The 23,265-nt window shown below is 33.9% G+C and overlaps 1 protein-coding gene and 1 non-coding gene across 2 annotated transcripts in view; both read left to right on the top strand.

Moving 5' to 3' along the window:
- Positions 1-366: 366 nt before the first annotated feature.
- Positions 367-23,265, top strand: part of LOC145938475 (uncharacterized) — a 92,039-nt gene continuing 69,140 nt past the window's right edge. Inside the window, exons 1-2 of the mRNA XM_083042149.1 lie at positions 367-466; positions 7,650-8,069. The gene's annotated coding sequence lies outside the window, so the exon portion shown is untranslated. The remainder of the gene's footprint in view (positions 467-7,649; positions 8,070-23,265) is intronic.
- On the top strand, positions 20,983-21,064 carry Trnas-gcu (transfer RNA serine (anticodon GCU)). Its single transcript has one exon. It is a non-coding gene; the product is annotated as a tRNA-Ser (tRNA).

Raw genomic sequence — 23,265 nt, 5'->3', positions numbered from 1 at the left:
ATAAAAAGGGAGAAGGCATAGATATTAGTGCAACAAAATTATTTTTTAATTCCTCTATACTCATTTTGTATGTTTCGATCCTTCCTTTGAACTATTCTCAGTATATTAATTAATAAAAAACTTAATTAGTAAAAAAATTTTTATTTATTAATTGATATGCTGAGGATAATATCTGACTCTTACTACAGCCTTTTTATATCTAAAGGTATCTTTAATTTTGTCCTCATCGATTGATTTTATATATAGATCGCGAATTTATTCATTAAATTGTAAGATTTCATTTGTTGTGAGAATCGATTGTTTTCTTTTTCTTTTTTGTTTTGACAAGAAAATTTTTATTCTTCTTTTCTCTTTTGCAATTTCCAGGTGAAGCCACCGTGAACGAGGCGTGGATTACATACCTTCCAAATTCATTCATCCCGGTTCCTTTCTCGGACCTTTTTGCAGAAATTCGCCATGTAACAAGGTAACTTTTCACCCGACTAGAAACGGTCGTTACCGTCTAGACGGGATGCACTATATTAACACGGTATATTGCACCGAATGAATGGCTTATTCGAAAACCTCGGTCTGATTGAGTCTGCAACAGTGGTCGCTCTCTCGATTTTTCCATACAAGAGGAGATTAGCATCCTCTCTTCTTTGTTTGCTCCGTTCCCCCGCTTTATCCCTTCCCGCGATCTTTACAAGTGGTTCGACATGAATCTTGTATTGTTACTTTCCCGTCAGTCGAGTCTATAATGTCGACGACACAACTTGAGATAGAAAAAGGGAACGAAATTAGTTAATCCGTCAAAATCTTAAATTAACATTATAATATAAATTATTTGAGATTTTTTAACTATATTATATATAATATATGAATTATATTACCAATTACATATATGTATAATAGATCTTTCATTTGACAATTCTAATATATATTCCAGTTGAATAAAAAATATTTTATTTCACGAAAAATTTCGAAACCTGTTCGATTCTTAAATCGCTCTTCGATAGACTCTTTCTATCGCCTATAATCAGTGACGAATAGAGAACACGTTTACTTTTCGTACTCGGTCTAGTCCCGGTCGACAAAGTACGAAAAACTAGCGAATATGGGAGGAGATTACAAAGATTCACTTTGATCACAAAGCGAAATGCAATCACTTCCTATCTCTTTTTCTGCCGCTACCGTGTGTCCGGTCGATGCGTTTCATGAAAGAGTTCATTCTCCATGACCCGAGGCACTATGTTCAATATTCGCCTATTTTGTGCCGCTTCCGGCAAAATAAGTCTCGCAGATTTTTGTCTTGTGACAGAGCGATGTTTCGATATGCAGTTTGCTCAGCGATCGCGTTACACAGGTAGTCAAAATAATTAAAATTTAACGCGTGTGCCGCAAAAAATTACGAATAAATTAAAATAAAAAATTACATCATACTTTCGGAAAAAGATGAATAATATTTTTTATTCGCGCGGGAGGGAGGGCAAACATAAATTAAAACAAAGAGAATTTCTCTAACGATCGTCTGAAAGAAAATGTTTCTTGATAACGATGATAATAAAAATACAGAGGTAAAACAATTTAGTTTTAAGTTCAAAAAAATTTATTAAAATAATTCGATCTAAATTTAATAAAATAAATTATCATATCTCATAAAAAGCATAAATTATATCATATTAAATATTATATATATAATTAAATTATATTATATGATAAAAAAAGATTTTTTTTTAAGCCAGGCTGTCGTGACTTTTAAAAATCAAGCAAACAAATTGTATTTCGAGTGCATATTCCAATCTCTCCGCGACGTATCTCTGTGAATGCGCAATTTAGCAATTTACAATTTCACATCCACATCCGGACAAAGTTCTAAATTGCTAAGAACCAAGTCTACCCTTTATTCGATTGTCCGGGAATAAACCAAAACGAAGAAGACGACAGAATCGCGGCTCGAGATAATTCCGGAAGCACCGTCTGACGAACGTGCAAGACGACCGCGAAGCATAATTCCGACTGAAATGGAGATTTCAGACTCAGAATCTGCTTCTGTCGGAGATAAAAGTCCTCGGCTCTTTCTCAACCCCGGGATACGCCTAGGGGGAGAAGATTGGGGGGAGGGTGGCGAAGGAACAAGAGCGGATCTAATTTCCATTTGGACAGACAAAGAACGCGTCTCGCACTGGTAACAGGAAAAAAAGCGGTAAGACCTCATCTCTCTAAAGGAAGACTCGTCGTCGTCGTTGTCATCGTTGTTTCTCGTCAAGAAAACGCAGGCACAGACTAATGTACCCCCCCCCCCCCCCCGGTCCTTTGTCACCGTTGTAGACGTGTTACAAAGAGGCGTTTTATTGGAATTTGAGAATAGCGTAAATATAAAATATATAAAGGATGCATCTCCGCGTCTCCGAGCCACTGAACTGATACCGAAAAGTATTCGTGTCTCTATCTCTCTTTGTATTTCGGGAGAGATCAACCCTTTCTCTCTGTGTGTCGTCGACATTTTATATATACGATACCCTGCATTTGTGTGTTGCACAACGATTATACCGAGGTAAATCGAGGGCGCGACGACATTATTAAGGCGACGTTCCATATTTTTCAACTCTGCGTGTCAAAGGATATTTTACGTTCAGATTTTGTCTGCTAAATTGATAGTCCATTCGCGATGCAATAAAAACAGTAGCTCGTTTTCTCTCTCTCGAGAGAGAGAAAAAAATATTATGTTCAGAGAACTTATCATATAACTCTCGACTTTCTCGCGCGAATGCGACACGCTTCCTTCATCTTTCATCGGATAAGAAAAATTCGAGTGCGAGCAGTATCATTAATTTATATCTTCGTGCCAAGGATGGTCCCCCCTTTCCCTCCCCTTCATATATATCGCCCGCTGAATTTCGCAAAGGATAACGCGCCACAGTTTCCTCTCCTTTCCCTTTATGGACACGCTGGATGGACCGCGCAAAAAGCTTCGCCCAGCTCGAGAGTAGAAAAAAAAACGAGACAATGTTGAATCGCGTTGATTAATGTCGCGCTCTCGCGAGATACGTCCGACCGAAGTTTCTTCGGGATTTCTTCTTTACGCTTATTCTTACGTAGGACAAGAAGAGGAAGAAAGGGTAGAGAAAGAAGTTTCTTCCTTCTGAAAATCGCGATCGCACAAAAATGCGGTTGCAGCTCTGATTAATGTCCGAGGCGCGTAAAATATATCGCCCGCCTTTGGCCGCAAAAAAAGCGCGAAAAAAAAAGAAGAATGAGAGAGAGAAAGAGAGAGCGTTTTCACGCGACTTTAAGCTAACGGACTTTGTATAAAGAACGATAATTATGAGATACAATGAAAAAGAAATATTTGTTATGGTCTTTGCCGAGAAAATATTATATCCGTGTTCCTTTGAGTTTCTTGCGCCACTATACAACGTTTCATAATGAACGTATTAATTTACACACATGAGTAAAGTTTTTTAATGAATGACAAATTAATTGCAGTCGGGTTATCAAAAGACTAACTTTCTACCTTCTTTAACTTTTTAACATCGCAAGATTTTTTTAAGCAATTTAACGAAACATTTTATTTATCAGAAGTTTGCGAGACTTTGGAAACATTTAATATCGTTATGCGGCAATAAATAATTTTTGCAACGGACCGTACATAGGCATTCAAGAGTAATAAGCATGATCTCGATCGAGGTCGTAAGATCGCGATGGGTCAAGGAGGTTAATGCAACCTCTCATGCACTTGGTAATTGCACCGGTTATTCACGCCGGACGCAGAAAACACAGAAAACCAGCCACGTGGCTATTACGTTATTCGGCGTCTCTATATCTTACGTCTCTCGCGTAATTGCGGGTTATATATATAAGCCCGCTTTCTTATAATCGCCGTGCATGATGGAGCAAAGTGGAACCGATCGCGACCACAGATCGTTTTCGTCGCATTATTATTATACAAGCTGTTGCAAACTCGAAAGATATTATCTTGGGCGGTAATTTTTTGACAAGTTGACGTGGATTTTTTTTAAATAAAAATTTGATGACTAATTTTTAATAATTAATTGATGTTAATTTTTCTTAACGCTTCGTCTTCGAGCTATCGTCTTCGAGCATCCCGATCTTTCCAGTCTACAACCTGTCTGCAATATTGCACAAGAGAGACACGCCGTAAAATAATTACCGATTCAATATACGACCAAGTTATCGCGCGTGTTCGCACTATTAATGAATAATCGGGTCACCATCGCAGCTTTAATTCGCGAATAAATTCACTGGCCGATAGTTTATCGGGATGCGATTGTATGACTCTCAATTTACGAGCGGATCCGTTTCTTTAGCTGAACCCGAATATAATCGACGACGACAAGACACATACATACACACATATAGATCCCTGAGAGAGAGCCAGGAACAAGGTATTAGATTTGCGGAATGCTGGACGAGGAAAAAGAAAGAGGAAGGATATCGTAATGTCGCGTGAGAGTGTCTGGCTCTACCGGTTCGCCAACGTTCTTGTCGCGCCGTCGTCTTGTCAGATTTAATTGGATTAAAGTAGCGCGTAAGCACGGTGTAAACGTCGATTGAATTCGCTCGTCGCCGACGTGGAATTCCGCAGGAAGCTGTAGTTGGATCAATTTTTTCGCGAAACTGTCGCGAAACCTCTCTCATTCTTTCTCGAATTGATTAAAATAATTTAATCAATGAATGAAAAAAATTTTCAACACTGAACATAAAGTCTTAGAGACACGAGGTTTTCGAAATTAATTAATTAATTAATTTCCTTATTAATTAATTAATTTATGTATTTCCTTCGAAAATCATATTTTTCTTATACAAATATGATTTTCAAACTAAAAGATTTTATATCTCTTAAAATAAGAGGAATTAGCGGGAAAAAATAATATTAGCAGGAATAAATAATATTATTTAATTGAGTTATATAGAAATTTCGAGTTATTTGTGTATGAGCTTGAGCAGAATAGCTGACTTATAAGATTTGAGACAAAAAACAGTATTGTGCGTTACATAAGACAAAAACTTAAGGGCATAAAACATTGTCTTAAAGTTGTAAGTCAGCCATTCTGCTCAGGCCCTATGTGTGTGTGTGAGAGAGATAAGAAATATAAAATTAAATCGTGACACAATTATACGTGACGTTTATTTAACGTTACAAATTTATTTTTAGAATCGCGTAAATTTTAGTTTCCAAAATTAAATTGAATCGCACTCTGTAGCTGACTCGATTTGGAGTCAAAATAATAAAATTATGAAGTTCTGGATATTAGTGGAATACAGTTCACGTCGGATATAAAGTTTCGTTATTGAGAAATATTAACCTTCAATAACGCTAAAACACCATCGGCGTTTTATTTCGCGAATAAAAAAGTTTCATTTGCCGGCAATCATTATATTACGACAAAATATATGTATAGGTATATATACGAGTCATATAAAGAGCATAAACTTATTTTTTATCATTGCAAGCTGATTTTTCTGCTACCATTTTCGGATTTAGCACCAACAATAATCCTTATTAGATATTTCAAGTTAACAATACGTTTAGGCATTGTATTATCTACTATTTTTCAATAATATAATTTTGCAACGCATTTTATCTTTGAAACATTAGTTTTTTAGAATTTGAGATAAGCAAATATAATTTAATTTTTGTTTATTTACTTTTATATATATTAATTGATTTAATTATTTAGTATCCACATAAAACGATGCTTTCTTGGATGTATTCAAACAATCATGATGTTAAATTTAAATCAAGTAAAAAGCATGTCTGAATTTAATTTAATTTAGTAATTACAATTTTATTATATCACAATATAATATATGTATATAATTTTTTTAGTGCAGCTTGTGATAATTTTTTTCATTTCAGGAATGTCTCTATTTTAAAAATATGAATTCTAATTATATATAAATAATTATGAATTAAATTATGTATATGTCTTGTAATATAATAAAATTGTAATTGCTGAATTAAATTAAATTGAGACGTGCTTTTTACTTGCTTTAAATTTAACATCATTTTATTATTGTACAATAATCACAATAATAATGCTATACATATATATATATATATATAATTAAAATATTATATAAAAATATTTTCATATATATTATGATAGTAGAATGAAAAATTACGTGAGAACAGACAGAAAACGAAAAGAAAGAGAAAAAAAGGAAAGAGATACGAATATAATTTCAATTTCTAAAATTCTCGAAAGTATAGAACGATATACACTTATTTCATAAAAAATAATACGTAATATAATTTCATAAAACATAATTCGTAAAATATAATACGTAAAAATGTCTCAATAACGAATACTGCGCGAATATCCTTTAATATCTTAATCTTTCTCCATACTTCTACCATACATCTTCTTTAGGAAGCGATATCGTCTTATCCTTATTCATCGTATTACGTGTTTAGTCTTACCTCGTGAGAGTATAAAAGTAAACTGCGATAACGAGACAGTCGTGAGACACACACATACTCATTGGCAGGGAAAAAACTGACGGTTTCGGAATCGCTCGATGTAAACAATAAAGCTCGAGCAGAGCTCGAAACTCGAGACAATCGTGTGTTTTTCTGCGGCGTTCTTGGAAGCCTCTCGATCGACGCGAGGCGAACACACACTTAAATAAAGTATATAGCGCAATACGTAGCCTAATTTCTCGTCAGTCTATCCGAGGCTTGCGTCGAGGTAAGATCGTTTCGTCGTCGAATTTCTCTCATCGCGTATTATTACTTGGACTCTCGTCTCAATTTCGTTGTCTCTACAAGACGCGTCTCGTTACTGAATCCTCGCAATCTTCGTATAATAAAGCGATCGAAATTAGTGAATTATTTCTCGCGTCGCGTTTATATTCGAAACGGATAATAATAATAATTGTGTCGTTTGTGGATTTTCTTATTTCATTATTTGATGAATAAATGTATTCTATACATATCGATTTATTTGAAACTTGCATATAGTTCATATATATTTCAAGTCGAGCAGAGATAAATAGAAAGAATAGTTGTGTTTTTTTATAATCGCGCGATTGTGAACGCAATACTTTTTTTCCTTTTTTTCCAGTTATTACATTACATATTAGTTACATAAAGCGCGTTGTCAAAAGAAGCTTCCTGTGCTTTGACAATAGATACAAAAATGTAATATTCATATCTGTAATTAGGCGTTACGAGTACATATATTACTGCCTATTTATTCGTCATTAAAATGCATAACATTTGATGAGATGCACAGCTGTTTTCACCTTCGTGGTTATGTGGTCGGCGAGGGGAAGCTTCGGGGATCACGTGATCGGTGATCGACTCGCGAGCAACTTCAGTTGTATCGCGTTACTTGCATCGGGTCGCGCGACGCTTCCGCGTTTCTTTCTTTTTCGCGTCGACGAGACGAATTTTGTGGGTGAAGGAACGTGTCGGGAGTGTCGTATTCAGTAAAATAAAACGTGCCATCTCTAGTTCGACAAACAAGATCGCACTCGCGCGATTGAGAACGTATCCTCCGATCTTCGTAACTGAAGCTTCGCTTCGTCGGATTCGTTAAACATTAACCTAGCATTATACTGACTTTAACAGCAAAAAAAATGTGTTGTATCATGTATTCGTTAAATATATCGGAATATCTAACGTTGCGTTGTTATAACAGGTGACGTTACGCGTCTAGTGTGTCGAGAGGATGATCGTCGAGGGATTTTGGCAACGACGAGTTGATCGAGACGAGTGATATATTTTCGTGCGACACTCGCCGTTTCGCCGCCATTTTGAGCAAGTGTTGTCTCGGATTTTCCACCGGGTGCCGGGTAGATGGTGATTTCGATCGATCAGTGCGTGAGTGTATCTTGTGTCATTTACTCTCTCGGCAGTCCAAGTGCGTGTCCGGTACAATGTTCGGGAGTGCCGTACGAAATAACGGGCGACCGTTATTGACGGATTACTCGGTATTGTGTGTGTAATCGCAGCGAGCAATCTCGCAGCCGTGCCGCACGTGAAGGATCATCTTGGATGGCGCAGAGGAGCATTCAGCAACAATCGGAAAGAGGGAGGAGCGGAGGCGATACATCGACCGGTGAGTCTCGCATGCATTTATATGTGTATATATGGTGTGTATCGTATGTATTGTTGCGCGACATGTTCAGTGGGCGAGAGATGTTCATAAGTGAATATCTGATGAATATATATTTGAATATATGTATGTATATCTCAAAGATTTTATCCAATAATCTAAAATCACACGAAATGCTCAATAATAAATAATAAGTATTTATCGGTGCATAATATATCGAAAATTATTCTGTGTCAAATTGGAAAAAGGAGACAAATTTTATATACATTTTATATACATTTTAAATATTTTATATATTTATATATATATATATAATATATAAAATAGAGATATAAAATCTATAGTTTTTCATATCACATTACATCGACGATTTTTATTTACTTTCAATCATAATATAATAAGTTAATATATTAACTGATAATAATCTTCTTAAAAGAAATTTTGTTTCTTTTTCCCGATTTTATACAGAATAATTTTTAATATATTATTCACTGATAAATACTTATTATATTGATTATTTCGTGAATTTTAGATTATTTGCGCAAGTGAATATCTATCAAAGATTTTATCCAATAATCTAAAATTCACGAAATAATCAAAATAATAAGTATTTATCAGTGCATAACATATCGAAAATTATTCTGTGTCAAATTGGAAAAAGGAGACAAATTTTATATACATTTTAAATATTTTATATATATATATATATATAATATATATATATATATATAATATATAAAATAGAGATATAAAATCTATAGTTTTTCATATCACATTACATCGACGATTTTTATTTACTTTCAATCATAATATAATAAGTTAATATATTAACTGATAATAATCTTCTTAAAAGAAATTTGTTTCTTTTTCCCGATTTTATACAGAATAATTTGAATATATTATGCACTGATAAATACTTATTATATTGATTATTTCGTGAATTTTAGATTATTTGCGCAAGTGAATATCTATCAAAGATTTTATCCAATAATCTAAAATTCACGAAATAATCAAAATAATAAGTATTTATCAGTGCATAACATATCGAAAATTATTCTGTGTCAAATTGGAAAAAGAAGACAAATTTTATATACATTTTATATACATTTTAAATATTTTATATATATATATATATATATATATATAATATATAAAATAGAGATATAAAATCTATAGTTTTTCATATCACATTACATCGACGATTTACTTTCAATCATAATATAATAAGTTAATATATTAACTGATAATAATCTTCTTAAAAGAAATTTGTTTCTTTTTCCCGATTTTATACAGAATAATTTGAATATATTATTCACTGATAAATACTTATTATATTGATTATTTTGTGAATTTTAGATTATTTGCGCAAGTGAATATCTGTCAAAGATTTTATCCAATAATCTAAAATTCACGAAATAATCAAAATAATAAGTATTTATCAGTGTATAACATATCAAAAATTATTCTGTATAAAATCCGAAAAAGGAGACAAATTTTATATACATTTTTTAAATATATTTTTTATATATATTATATATATTTTATATAAAATATATATAATATATAAAATATAGATAATCTATAGTTTTTGATATCACATCGACGATTTTTATTTACCTTCAATCTTAATATAATAAGTTAATATATTAACTGATAATAGTCTTCTTAAAAAAAAATTTGCTTCTTTTTTCCGATTTTATACAGAATAATTTTTGATATATTATGCACTGATAAATACTTATTATATTGATTATTTCGTGAATTTTAGATTATTTGCGCAAGTGAATATCTGTCAAAGATTTTATCCAATAATCTAAAATTCACGAAATAATCAAAATAATAAGTATTTATCAGTGCATAACATCAAAAATTATTCTGTATAAACCGGAAAAGAGAAGCAATTTTTTTCGGAGAAGATTATTAGCAGTATATTAAGACTGAAAGTAATTAAAAATCATCAGTGTGATATCGAACTAGATAAAATATTTCCAACGATTCCAAATAAATACCTCAAAGTTTACTTGAAAAATTTAACTAGCCTGTAACGAATTAAACATTATCGCGCGCACGACGTTAACTAGACATGTCCTCGTAAGGTAAGGAGATGTGAATTCATGCATAAGTAATCTGTAATCAATTTTCTGCGAAGAAACTTCATGAGTTTCTCGTGTCGCCAACCATGTCGCGAAACGAGAAATTCCGCGATCGCGCGATAAGAAGGATTGCATTTCTCGTTTCGACTTTTTTTTATCACGCGCGGTTACTTGTCATTATTTCACGCGACTAGTCACGTCTTGGTTCAACGCGCTCCGTCGCCGGTGATAAGTGTGTTATCGGACGATCTCATCTGATCGGCGTTTGTCAAATGTTGAGCGGCGATATATTTCCCGTTTCTTCGAAATCTAAAAATTCTAGAACCGGTCGCAACTGAGCAACTGCAGGACATTTCTGTTACGTTGCGTTACATTTCACATCTTGCGTGTCGCTATAACTATACATCAGAAACATGAAAAAAATAAGTTAAAGATAACAAATGGTCTTCTCTCTCTCTGGAAATTATTTCGATGGAAAACAGCTATTTTTACAAATTTAATTCATCCACTAATCTTTCCCCAAAATCAAAGATTCTAAGACATCTCGTATATTTAAGATTCAGGGATTTATCTGTCAACAGCTGTCGATGTCGAATGCTCAAGGTTTTCGAAAACTTTCGTAGCTTGACAGCTGTAATTACTTAAGCGACTTTACGACGACAATAATATGCGATTATATACGCGATTGATCGGACATAATTAAAATTCTCTCCACGGTATTATCTCGCTTGAATTTCGCAAATTTTACGAGATTGTCTCGTAATTAGCGACGCGAGTTCGGTTCTTCAAGAATATCGGACAAATGTCTACAGCGTGTATTTTTGTCAAACTGCTTTCGCTTGTTATGGTCCATAATTAACCAGTGATTAAAGGATGTAAAAAAAACGCGCTCGCGTGAAATTTACGCGCTTTCGCGGTTTTACGCCGGATTTATCGATGATTCCGCAAACCGTCGGTTGCTGAAATTCGATATGCACGCGATGTGTAACGCGATCGCGCGTTAAAATACCGTACGATGTAACTGCGCGGCGTTTCGCGTCATTTGCATCGATACGGAAATAAAAACAGAGCTATAGGCATGGCGGGATCGTAAATCTGATCGATATCGCGTCGCGAAAAGATTGTCTCGCGATCCGCGGATTTAATTTTATAGATAATTAGAGAAAAGATCAGCTCGCGCTATTAAATTCTCAACGATCTTATCTGAAAAATGAATTAAGGTTCTGGATATTGGAATGGTAAAATTTTATATATTTTTACGTGATATATAGGTATGCATTTTGTAACGCGCGAGATGCATAATAGTCATTTTAGATAGGATTTTGTGTGATTAAAATGGGGATAATTATTCTACATGGAAATATATTTAAAATCGATCTTATAAATCAAGGATTTATTTATTTGCAAAATTCATGTAATTTATGACTTCGGCGTTATTCACAATATATTTTTTACTTATTTCTCAAAAAAGTTGCTCGTTTAAAAAATCCTCAATTTTGAAAATCGTTATTATTCAGCATCATTTTACTCAATCGTACACGGAGAGAATTTTTTGTTATATTTTATCGTAAAATACACTACAAATTTTATCATTTAATAATAAGCCGAAAATTACTATACTGCATAATTTGCAAAATTATCATGCAAAATTACCATGAACGATTAAGCTAGATCGAAAATATTAGGCTGCATTGTAAAATTTATGTAAAAATTAATATAAATTAATAATATTTTATATGTTTATCACTTTTCTGGCATCTATTTAAAATAATTAAAGAATCATCAAGTTTTTAATATATTTTAAAATCATTGAAATTTTACTATACACATTTTAGTAAAATTAATCAAACATATTTTATATTTTATTGAGATATAAATATTTTTTATTGTGCTAGATATTAATCAGAGAAACTCTAAAATTCTAATACCAATACCATGTTGCCCCACGAATACCATAATTAAAAAAATTTTAACGAGAAAATTCTCTCTGTGTACCTTGTATATTTTTAACGCATTAAGATATTTGCGAAAAAAAAAGAACATGAATAGCTTCTTTCTTTTTATTCATGGACTTAATATTTCATATTTAACCCTCCCTTTCTTCTCTTTTCTCCTCTCCTCTTTAGCCTGCATCTCCGAGAGCTCGGAGTTTGTGTCTCGATCGATCAAGATTAAACTCTCTCGGATCGCGAACTTAAATTTACGAACACGTGTGTGCGCGTGCACGAAATTCCGTTACTTTCGTCACCGTTTCGCGAAATGTCCCGCTGCGCGTTCACGCGACTCTCATCTGTTTCTCGCATGCATACAAGGGGGGGAACTTATGTAAGTGCACTTTCGGAGACTTAATCTGCTTTTAGGCGCCGTAGCCGGGAAGCAAGGTCGACAGTCGACAGTTATGGCGCTTACTTTGTCACACGAGTTTCGCAATTCCTTGTCCTCTCGCGTGCGAGATGCTTCTCCCTTCTCTCTCTCTCTCTTAATCACTTCGTTGTTATGTACATGTCGCATTCTCTCGTATGTTAGCGATGTAATTTATGCGACATTATATTTTAACGCGTGTACATGTTTCGGGTGTAATTTACAACGTTACGGTGGACGTATTTTATAACCGACAACGAATCTGAGAAACGTAACTCTTTAGATATAAATTGCAATCCACATCATTCTTTAATGCAATTGTTTAGTATATATTTTTTTTTAGTTAAATTCTTTGGATATAAAATTATAAAAATGATAATTTTGTAAATTTTGGTCTCCAACTAAAAATATCTTCAAAATATTTTCTCTTTCATTCAAAAAATTTTAGATCTCTACAGATTCCCTTAGAAGTCGTTTCTTTAAATGTAAGATATAATTGAGATATATGTTTCTTGCCCAATCGAGTGACTTGTTTGACGTATCCCGAAGCGAAGAAACGATACTCGTGTTTACCCTAACGGATAGACGGATATTGACTAGCCGTACGATCTAGCTTCGCATTCCTCAATGCCCGGAGCATTAATCAACGCATAATATCGCAGTTGACCTTATTCAAGTAGACGTTGGCCGTCGTTGGCGCCAGCGATCTTACAACGCGCGAAACTTGGGTGTCCTCGAGAGTGCACTCGCGACCTATAATAGTGAAAGTATCTTTATCACCTTATACGCCCATATTATCCTCGTCTCGTTGTCGGTGCCAGGTGTCTTAGACAGGTGTCGTTAGAACTATGAGTTAGATTTTCAGAGAAATCGTCAATTCCAGAGATAATTTGACAGAAAATTACACGTGACACTTGGTCGGAAAATTATATACCTTAAAATCTATAAGATGCACACGTGTGGCGGACGTTTTCCACATCAGCCTCTGCTTTCACCGCCATTAGTCGTATAAAGCGCGATTTCCCGCGATGTATATAATTTGAAATATCATCGATTATATACTCCGGCACGTGTGCGAGACGAGCTGTAATTGCGATTCGAGATAATTTAGATACCAGATGTTGAATTTACAGATAATTTGACGATGAATAGCGAGAATACATCTTATTTCGCCGAAAGATAGGCTTATGATGCAGTTTGGCTCGCAATGTTAAGTCTGGCGGAATTGATTCCGATGGTTGTTAATTATTCAAACCGCATGCTTGTCAATTAGCAAAATAAAACGTGAATTTCGATCGCGTCCCGTTCGATGAATTGTATGTTCCCAATGCGGTCACGATAATGCGCAATTAGTATCAGCGTAATGCGTAATGGCGAGGATCATTAACATTAACGATCGTATGGTAATACAAGGAGAGAATATAATATAATAATCGCGCATTGTTCGCCCCACGATGTGATAACGAAGTAGGCAGGAAGAGGAGGCGATCGCCATCGCGACATCCCACGCGAAACCTCGATTAGATTCTTGAAGGAATTGCTAAATCGCGGAAAAGTCATTATTGTTGGTGGTCGAGGATGAAATTTGAACTCGAGAGGAATATCCTCGTTGTTGCAAATCGCAGAATCACTCGGATATGCGCGCAATACGGCACAATTCAGGATACATGTGCGTCTTTTAATATCAGACTCTTTGATTTGATCTATATACTATTTCTATCAGGGTGTCTACTTCCTTGAAAGAACCGAGAAAACCAGGGATTGATTTTTTTTTACCTAGAAAAATTCGGGAATTCTTATGGAATTTTTATTGAAATTCGGAAATTTTTTCAAAAATTGTATTTAGCACTTATTATAAGAAACATATATCTAATATATTTTTGTAATATTTAAGTTTTTATTAAAATTTCATGTAATTTTATTAACCATTTCTTTTTAGTATCAAGACCTTATGCAAGTTAAATCATAGATAATTATTCAGTCTTTTAATAATGTTCAAATAAATTAGTACTTCTTAAGACATTTATAAATTATTTTTTATTTTATATTTTTGTGTATACATATCTCTTTAACGTTTAGGTATAGTGATATATTGCATTTTGTTCAAATTAATTTTACGATTAATAAATCAATGCTAAATGCTAGAAAACTGCATTCTTTGCAATCGTACGAATAGAAAACATTAGAAAGCGCATACGATAAAGAAACTTATTTAAAAAGTTGCATTTATTATTTTACCTAGTAGAATTTTAAAAAAATTTCTGAAAGATCTTTTTTTTTTACAAGTAATTTTGAGTAGACACCCTATGTCTGTACAAAAATTATTCGAAATTATTTTCAATATTTAGTTAGTTAGGTTTTTAGTCTCGTGAATGTGAATGATAATTAATCCTCGAATTAAGTTCCTGTGAAAGTGTGAAATTTCCTCGAAATTAATGGAAAGATAAGCTACTCGTTTGTTCGCGCGGAATTCTCACGTTTTCTATTCATTCGTTTTCGCCGAAATCCGCTTAAAAATTTCTCAGGAAGAATCGGCAACGAGGAGGAAACGCGGAACCGAATCCACGGGACGAGAGATATTTGCGCGCGTTTGGTATTCCGAGGTAAATTTTCGAGCCGTTCGAATTCGCGGGCGCGTTCGCTCTTTACGGACCATAGAATTTACAACTCCCTAGAAATGGGCGAATTTCCATGGAGATGCGTGCATTCGCCGCGCATATACATGGAAATAATTCTCTCCTTCGTCATTCGTACCCGCGCGGGCGGGCGGGCGTAAATGGACACGAAACGTCTGCGATTTTCCAATGTAAAATAGTTTGACTATATATTGTGCATTATAATCGTATGAATATGACACGCGAATCGAGACGTTCGCGCGCAGAGAAATCAGTGGTGTTGCAAATCGTTGCAAACATATCGTGATCTTGTGTAGAAGTACTGACTACAATTCGTTACAATGAAATGCCTTGAAATATATATATTTGTATATAGAAAATAATATAATGATAATAAATAATGAGATGATAATATAATAGAATTATAATTATATTAATTATTATATTATTATATAATACCATTATAATTCGCCACTGATTTATACATTTGCTAATTCTCAGCACATTAGTTCTCTTCTCCATCTGTAGTCATAGAGTGGATAATATTTTGTCAGGATTTCAAATAATTTATTTGGCGTGAAAACAATTTCATTATCAGGGGAATTATCGCGAGGACGAAATGTCTCAAGTACTTACTGGCGTAAGCTAATTATAATGAAATGATTTTCTAATTAAAAAGATTCTCATCTATCTTTATACATGCCATTTATCTTGCGTCGTCGTCGTCGTCTGGTAAATTGTATAGCGATTCGCGCGCCCAGTCTTCTCTCTGTTTATTAACACGAGATAAATGAGCGAGGTCCACATGCATTCCGCTCCGCTGCGTCGTCGAAGATCGATGGCTAGTGGACAATGCTCGAGTTTCGAGCCGACACGTGACGTCTCTCTTGACAGCGCGACGCGAGAGAATGAATCTCGTCGGTGCAAAATTTTATCAGCTATCTCTCTCCCCGCGGTTTCAATTACGCAATGTCGAAACCGAGTTGGACGTGTCTCTCTTTCTCGGAACGGGCTGGTTTTCATGGCGCGATTGACCAATCATCGCGCACGAGGGGTTCCATCGACCGCAGATATCTCGCGCGCGACGTATGCATATATAACGCATAGCCCCGTATATTTAAAAGCCTTGTGCCTTATAAGGCATTCACGGCGCGAATCTGTTTATTCGAGCACCGGGCAATTATCGCGATACCATCGCGCTCGTATTACGCTCGAGACGAGACGAGAGCGTTATTTCGATAGCACGAGGATCACGCTATCGAAGGGTGAGGTGTGTCATTTATTGTTGGATATATCATGTTCTTCATGATCTTCACGTTAGATATATTTAGGAAGCGTGTATATATTGCTGTCTTACAGAGAAATTTAATCATCCAATTTAACGATATAAATTTTGACGTTTTATTTCAAGCCTGTATTTAAAGCATCGCAATCACTTTGATTGAAATTGTATTTATCCGATGCTATGTCAGATATACATTTCTCTCTATTCTTTGAACCAATTTTTATTGCATTTAATTTTTTGCAAGTATAAAATATTTTTATAAAAATATTTTTTATATTTAAAGGAATGAGGACTACAAAGCGCAGATAAGAATGTTAAATGCTATTAATTATGTCAGATACTTGCCATTTTTACGTAGAGATATTAAATTCGGACGCAAAGTCGATTTAAACAGATTAACGTGTGAACGCGAATCTTTTAAATGATGTTGATGATTAATCTTCTTTAAAAAAGCAAATAAGAAAACAAGCCGACTGTGCTTCGTTAAAACTCAGATATCAAAGTACACGACGAACATTCTGGAGTGCCTCACGGTATTCATCAAATATTCAGACGAAATTCGTCAAATATCGTTGCTCGACCGCTGCGACGAGAAAGCAGCTGCCGTATCAAGCGACTTTTCGGATCGGAACTTGCTAATTCGAATCGATCGGCGGGCTAATTGCGAATACGCTTCAATGTCGAAAAACGAAGATAAGTAATTTTAATTGGAAGGGAATCGCCGTAAAATTGGAACTCGAGGCGGTCTTTTTCGCTCGCGTTTCATGTTCGACCCTGCACTTTACGTGCCGAGCATTCGCGTGTGCAATTTATTTAGACATGTTTGACGTTCGACTCGCGTTAAGTGGCACTTCGCGGCTTTCGCGCAAGAAGCACCTTTTCGTCGCGATAATACGCAGTTGCATTATTCATGACGTTTCGCGCGACGTAGAATTAGAGAAACGCACCTGCGCTATCTCTCTCTCTCTCTCTCTCTCTCTCTCTCTCTCTTGCTCCGCAGAGCGAGGATGTCCCACGGGTAATACATGTCCCATCCCTCGTTTCGCAGCTTGAATTAATCGACATTATGTCACGATTTCGCGGAAATCTCATCGCACGCTTCGACGAATACTTGCGATATCGCCACGGAATTTTAGGATAGCGCGTCTGGAATCCAGCAACAGCTGAGATGACAAAATGTGTATTCCGCTCCGTTGCTTCATGGTTAATTATTACCTGCATAGGAAAATTTCGGGAATCTAATTGGAAATCTAATCAGATTTCTCAAAGGAATCGTGGATTTCGATTAGAAAATCTGTAAAAATTCAGATTAAAAGTGTAACTGTCTTAATGCGATTGAAATCCAAGCAAATCTCATTTATTTTTTCTCAAAATTCTTTTTCAATTTCCATTTAACATTACAACTAAGCAGAATATTACAAATGCTTCGCCCAGATAGAAATTTATTTATGACAGCTCAATTAACATATTTAATTTTTTTTGAAACTTTAGATTAATCAAAAAAGCCAAGAAATGAATTTATATACATTATTTTATATACATATACATACATTTTAATCGGAATCTATGACGTATCGGAGAAAATCTTTGGAAATTTCTAGGGAGTGATATCGTTTTGCGATTTCGAATTTTATATCTCGTCATTTTTCTACATCCATTATTTAAGCAATTTAGATGAATAATATCAGAGACGAGAGGCGCACCATCGTCGAACACATCACTCGCGCGTGACATCGTCGAACTCGTGTGCACTTCCTTAATCGGAAATCGATAACAGCATCGTTGGCTCGTATCGCAAAACCAGACGAGGCGAGTCAGGTTGCGTCCGAATTGATCGCGAATGCCGCAAAGCCTCGCGACGATAATTGATTTAGAAAATTACCGGCAATCTAGCGTACCGATTCTTGCCTCGAGCCTGCTACGATTAATTTCGACCACATCGTCGTAATCCGTTTTCGAGCGCAGATTGTCAGCCGATGACCGATGAGTTTGTTTTCGGACATGCGCAGCATCCCTCTGTACAGCACTCTGTTTATGTCAATCGAGGATTCTGTTTGTCCGCGTGATCGTCCTAAGCTTCCCGCATTTCCGGTCACCGGCATTTCCTGCCGAACGCGTTTCTGCGCAAACCAGAATTTTGCAATAGTGCATCTTGGAAAGCATAATCTTGAAATTATTGTGATTATACTTTTAATACAATATAATATACAATATTAATATTAAATAAATATATCAGTATTACAGTTAATTTAGTTTTTATTGTATAAGAAAATTGTCTATATTTATTATCTCTTGATTTAATTCAAGAACAAAGAAAGAATGAAAGAAATTAATATTATTTAATTTTTATTTTATTATCTTCTCAATATAAGAAACAATAGAATGTTTGCACGATTTAAATATACAACTTATATTCGATTTAAAACTTGAGTATTTGTAATGCAGTTTTATTTTTTAAAATAAAAAAAATATATTTAAAAATATATATATCTATAAATACAAATCTTAAATTTTTGCATTGTTTTTTATCTGGAATGATGCGGATTCGGTCGTGTCGCGAGCCACTGAACGATGACAAGCGATATCTATAATTGATTTATCAACTCGAATTAATCGGAATTCAATCCGACAGCGAATGCACTGACACTGATACGATTACGGTGCCGAACCGCTGTGTACCCTCGTAAGTTCCACAGACAAGGCGATTATATACCGGCATTAATTGACTGGAAACGGTAGTCTCTTCTCCGCTTTCATCCTCACGCACATGTACCCGGATCGTGTCTTCATCAAATTCGATCACGAAGTTTTTCTCGAATCTCGACACTCAACCCGATTCGTACAATTTAATATTTATCACATATACAGAATATATTTACGTGTTTTAACGCTCTTTATATATTTTATTTATTTACAAAAAATTACATTTTTACAAGAGCATATAGAAAGAGACTTTTATTCTCTATATATTTCTTTAAAATAAATATTATATGATTATCTCTTAAACTCTAAAGGAATATTTATGATTTAAAATTTTTAAATTCAGGATAGATTAATATTATATTACATGTTTAAAATTGTCTTTATACTTTAATATGAAAAGCATAGAAATAAGAACAATATGCAAAATAAAAGAAAATAGCAATTTATACAACTGTGAAATAGATAATTATAAAGAAATAGAACTGCGTATGTTTGTTCGGTTTGTATGTTGAAATTATTTAAATTGTATGTTATCTACACATTTTTTTACCTTGAAAAAATGTCTTATTTCTGAGTGACTTACCTTGAAATATTTCGCCGATACTATTTTTTTAAATAATCAGCAGCAAAATAATTAATACACAGTAATTATGCAACATTAATTTTGTTTCTTATAGTAACGTTAAATTATTTTACATTAAATTTTTTACTTGTTATTACTTTAATTGTATAATAATGCGTATATAAACATAAACAATTTTTCATAAATATATTTTTTATTACATTTTTATACCAGTATAAAATATTTTGCTTTTGAGCGTAAAAATGCTTGTGAGAAAAAATGGTATACCATATATGTTTCAAAGTATCAATGTCACATTACGGTACAAATAAAAGCGTTGAAGTTTAACAAGTTAAATTTTATTCGTTTATCTCATGGAAGGTACCACGTGAAAAAAATAATTATGAGTTTATAAATTTCTTATAAGGTCCCGAGTTTAAAAGGGGATCTGCCAGTTTGTGCCTATATTGTTTTAGGGGATTTATCGTGACGGCGAATTTATCGCTGTGGAGGCGGCGGCAATTTTATGTCGACACACGTATAATAATCCGGACGCGTATCGGGTGTGTATTTATCCGTCCGAAATCGTCCCAAAACTTTTGTAATAAAAGTTTTGGCTTAATCGCTAACCACACGGCCACCGGTAATCATAGTTAAGTGACTTGTTACACGAGGTCCGTATTGTATTACACGGTTGTTTCTTTCAATTTATCGACACGCGCTCTCAGAAAAAGCAAAGTATCATTTATCGTTCCTTCGCCAATCAGATGAAATATAACACTAACGTGATTAAGGATTGTCGACATGTAACGAACATGTAATTTAACTAGATACACACAGTGTGTTCTAACAATTTTTAATTAGAAAAAATATATTAAATTATTGCAATTAAATGCAATAAAATGATTATTAAATTTCATTTTAATAGCACGTTAATTATAAAAATGTATCTATTTTTTGACAAACACGACACAAGAAATTTTTTTTCTTTTAGGAGATAATTTAATTTTTATAAAATATTTAGAATGATAAAATTTAATATAATTATTTTATAATAATTTTCCAATAAAATTTTATAATATTTTATTTACATACTTCAGTGTGAGAAATAATTTCGTCATTTCTAAGAGCTATAACTTTAACATTGTAAATGTATGTCATGACTTGAAAAAACATAATTATTTTTAAAAATATATATCTTGGCTCTTATTAATATATTACTTAAAAAATATTTAAATAATGAGCAGATGTTCGGGACGAATTATGGTCTGTATATTGAGACAAAAATACTTACGAAGACGAGGTGGCCGAGTGGTTAAGGCGTTGGACTGCTAATCCAATGTGCTCTGCACGCGTGGGTTCGAATCCCATCCTCGTCGATTCCTTTTTTGTTCTACAAGATCTAAACAGAATTTTGCATTTAATATAATTAGAAATGAATAATATTACAGGCTAGATAATTTTTTTGCATTTACTTCTATGAAATAAATCAACTCTTCACTTCCAAATTCGAAATACAGGAAACAAATCGTGAATAATCTCTGATATCTTAATAAGTGCATGTATTATTATATTTTGCATAATTATGAAAATTAAAATACTAATATATAAAGAGCAATATATAGTGCAATTACAATATACATATAATATAAATATAAATTTGTGTTGCGTGTCGATGCATATATGAATAAATAATAAGGTAAAAGGAATATAAATAATAATATCTCTGGAGTTTAATAACTCTCTAACAACTTTATGTATTACTAAAAATAATCTTATTTAATTTTCAATAATTGAATGCGCACTGCATTTTTGCACGTATATCTATAGTTATTGCTATATTTTTATACAAATATTAATTATAAATGCAATATTGTAATATTAAATTTTGCGAATCGATTTTTGATGTCTTATAATTTCAAAACCATTAATTGGTATAAATTGAATTTAGTTTACGAAAAATCGATTCTAAATGAGTCTGTCATTAAAATCCAGTCGAGGTTTCTGGAGGAATATTTTGTATATATTAATGCTTCTTCATGTGCTATTTATATTTCTAATAATGTTATTTACACTGAGAGAATTTTCTCTTAAAATTTACTCTGAAAATCATGGTAATTGTGGGACAATATGGTATGGAAAGAATTTTATGAGAAGTTCTCTGATTAATATTTATCACAATAAAAATAATAATATCTATCACAATAAAATATATAAAACATGTCTGATTAATTTTACTAAACTGCATAGTAAAATTAATCAAACATATTTTATATTTTATTGTGATAGATATTATTATTTTTATTGTGATAAATATTAATCAGAGAAATTCTCAGAAAATTCTTTCCATACCATATATTGTCTCACGATTACCATGATTTTCAGGGTAAATTCTACGAGAAAATTCTCTGTGTACATATCGGTTATCTTTATAAAACATTTAAATGTATTATAAAATAATTTTATGTTATAATTTTATGAAATTATACATGTCCTTTTAGTGAAGAATAATAGAAAACGCTCCCTCAAGAAATCCTCGATAGTATAGTGGTTAGTATCCCCGCCTGTCACGCAGGAGACCGAAGTTCGATTCCCCGTCGAGGAGAGATTCTTATTTTTGTCCTTGTATTTTTGAGTATTTTTGAAGTTCTTCGATATTACAAAATCGCGACGAATGACGCAGAATTCGGTCGCGGATCGAAATTTTTTCCATAAATATAATTTGTTCCCCAAATTTATATCGAATCATATTTGCCATTAAAATTAAATTTTTACATATATCTGCCGCGCGAGAAATTAACGCGCACTCTTTTGCAATTACAAAAGAAAGATCTCTCCTCAACGCGAGCGCGCGTCTCTCGATTCGAGAGCGAATTAAATCCGAAAATTCCCCGTAAGAAGGTTCAAACGATGCGCGCATGGCTCTCTTGGCATTCTGCAGAACAATCGATAATGCGAGAGACGCCCCCATGCGTTTACAGCGTTTTAGAGCGTGGCGTGCGGTTTTCTTGAACCGGTGTTTATTCCGCGGCCGTGCGGTAACTCCTAGGCTAGAAAGCCCCGTGAGATAGCGAGGCGAGAGAGCAGGGGCCCCGTAAAAGCGGCGCGTGCCAAAAAGACGGAAGGGGAGAGAAATTATGGTGTTGCGTGGATCGATTATATTCCCGGTACTATATACACACACACAATACACTCTTACACGCGATGCTTACTGTCGCTTCAGAGATTTACTATTGCTCGCATTCATGGCGGCTTAATGTAAATTCACGCGTTTCCGATAGAAAGCGCCGATGGGAGGCTTTAAATGGGGCTGGAGTGCTTAAAAGGGGACGAGATAGCAATTTGCGCGTTAGATACGATTTACGTATTCACTCGTATTATCGTTGGCATACAGGGTGTGTCGAGAAACGCGTAGTTAATTTGTATGGCAGGATCTGTTTGGTTGAACAATCCTTTTAGATAAAAGTTCGATTTTTAAAAACGTTTGAGAAAAAAGATCGAAACTATTTGATAAAGAGTTTGTGAAAAAAATCCGCAAAAATATATAAGTAATATGGATGCTGATTTATTAGATTTAAGA

This window comes from Prenolepis imparis, unplaced genomic scaffold, assembly GCF_030444845.1.
Source record: "Prenolepis imparis isolate NDT839.2.m4 unplaced genomic scaffold, iyPreImpa1.0 SCAF_7, whole genome shotgun sequence".
Taxonomy (NCBI): Eukaryota; Metazoa; Arthropoda; class Insecta; order Hymenoptera; family Formicidae; genus Prenolepis; species Prenolepis imparis.
Note: the sequence above shows the minus strand (reverse complement) of the source record. Positions and strands in the feature narration are given on the sequence as shown.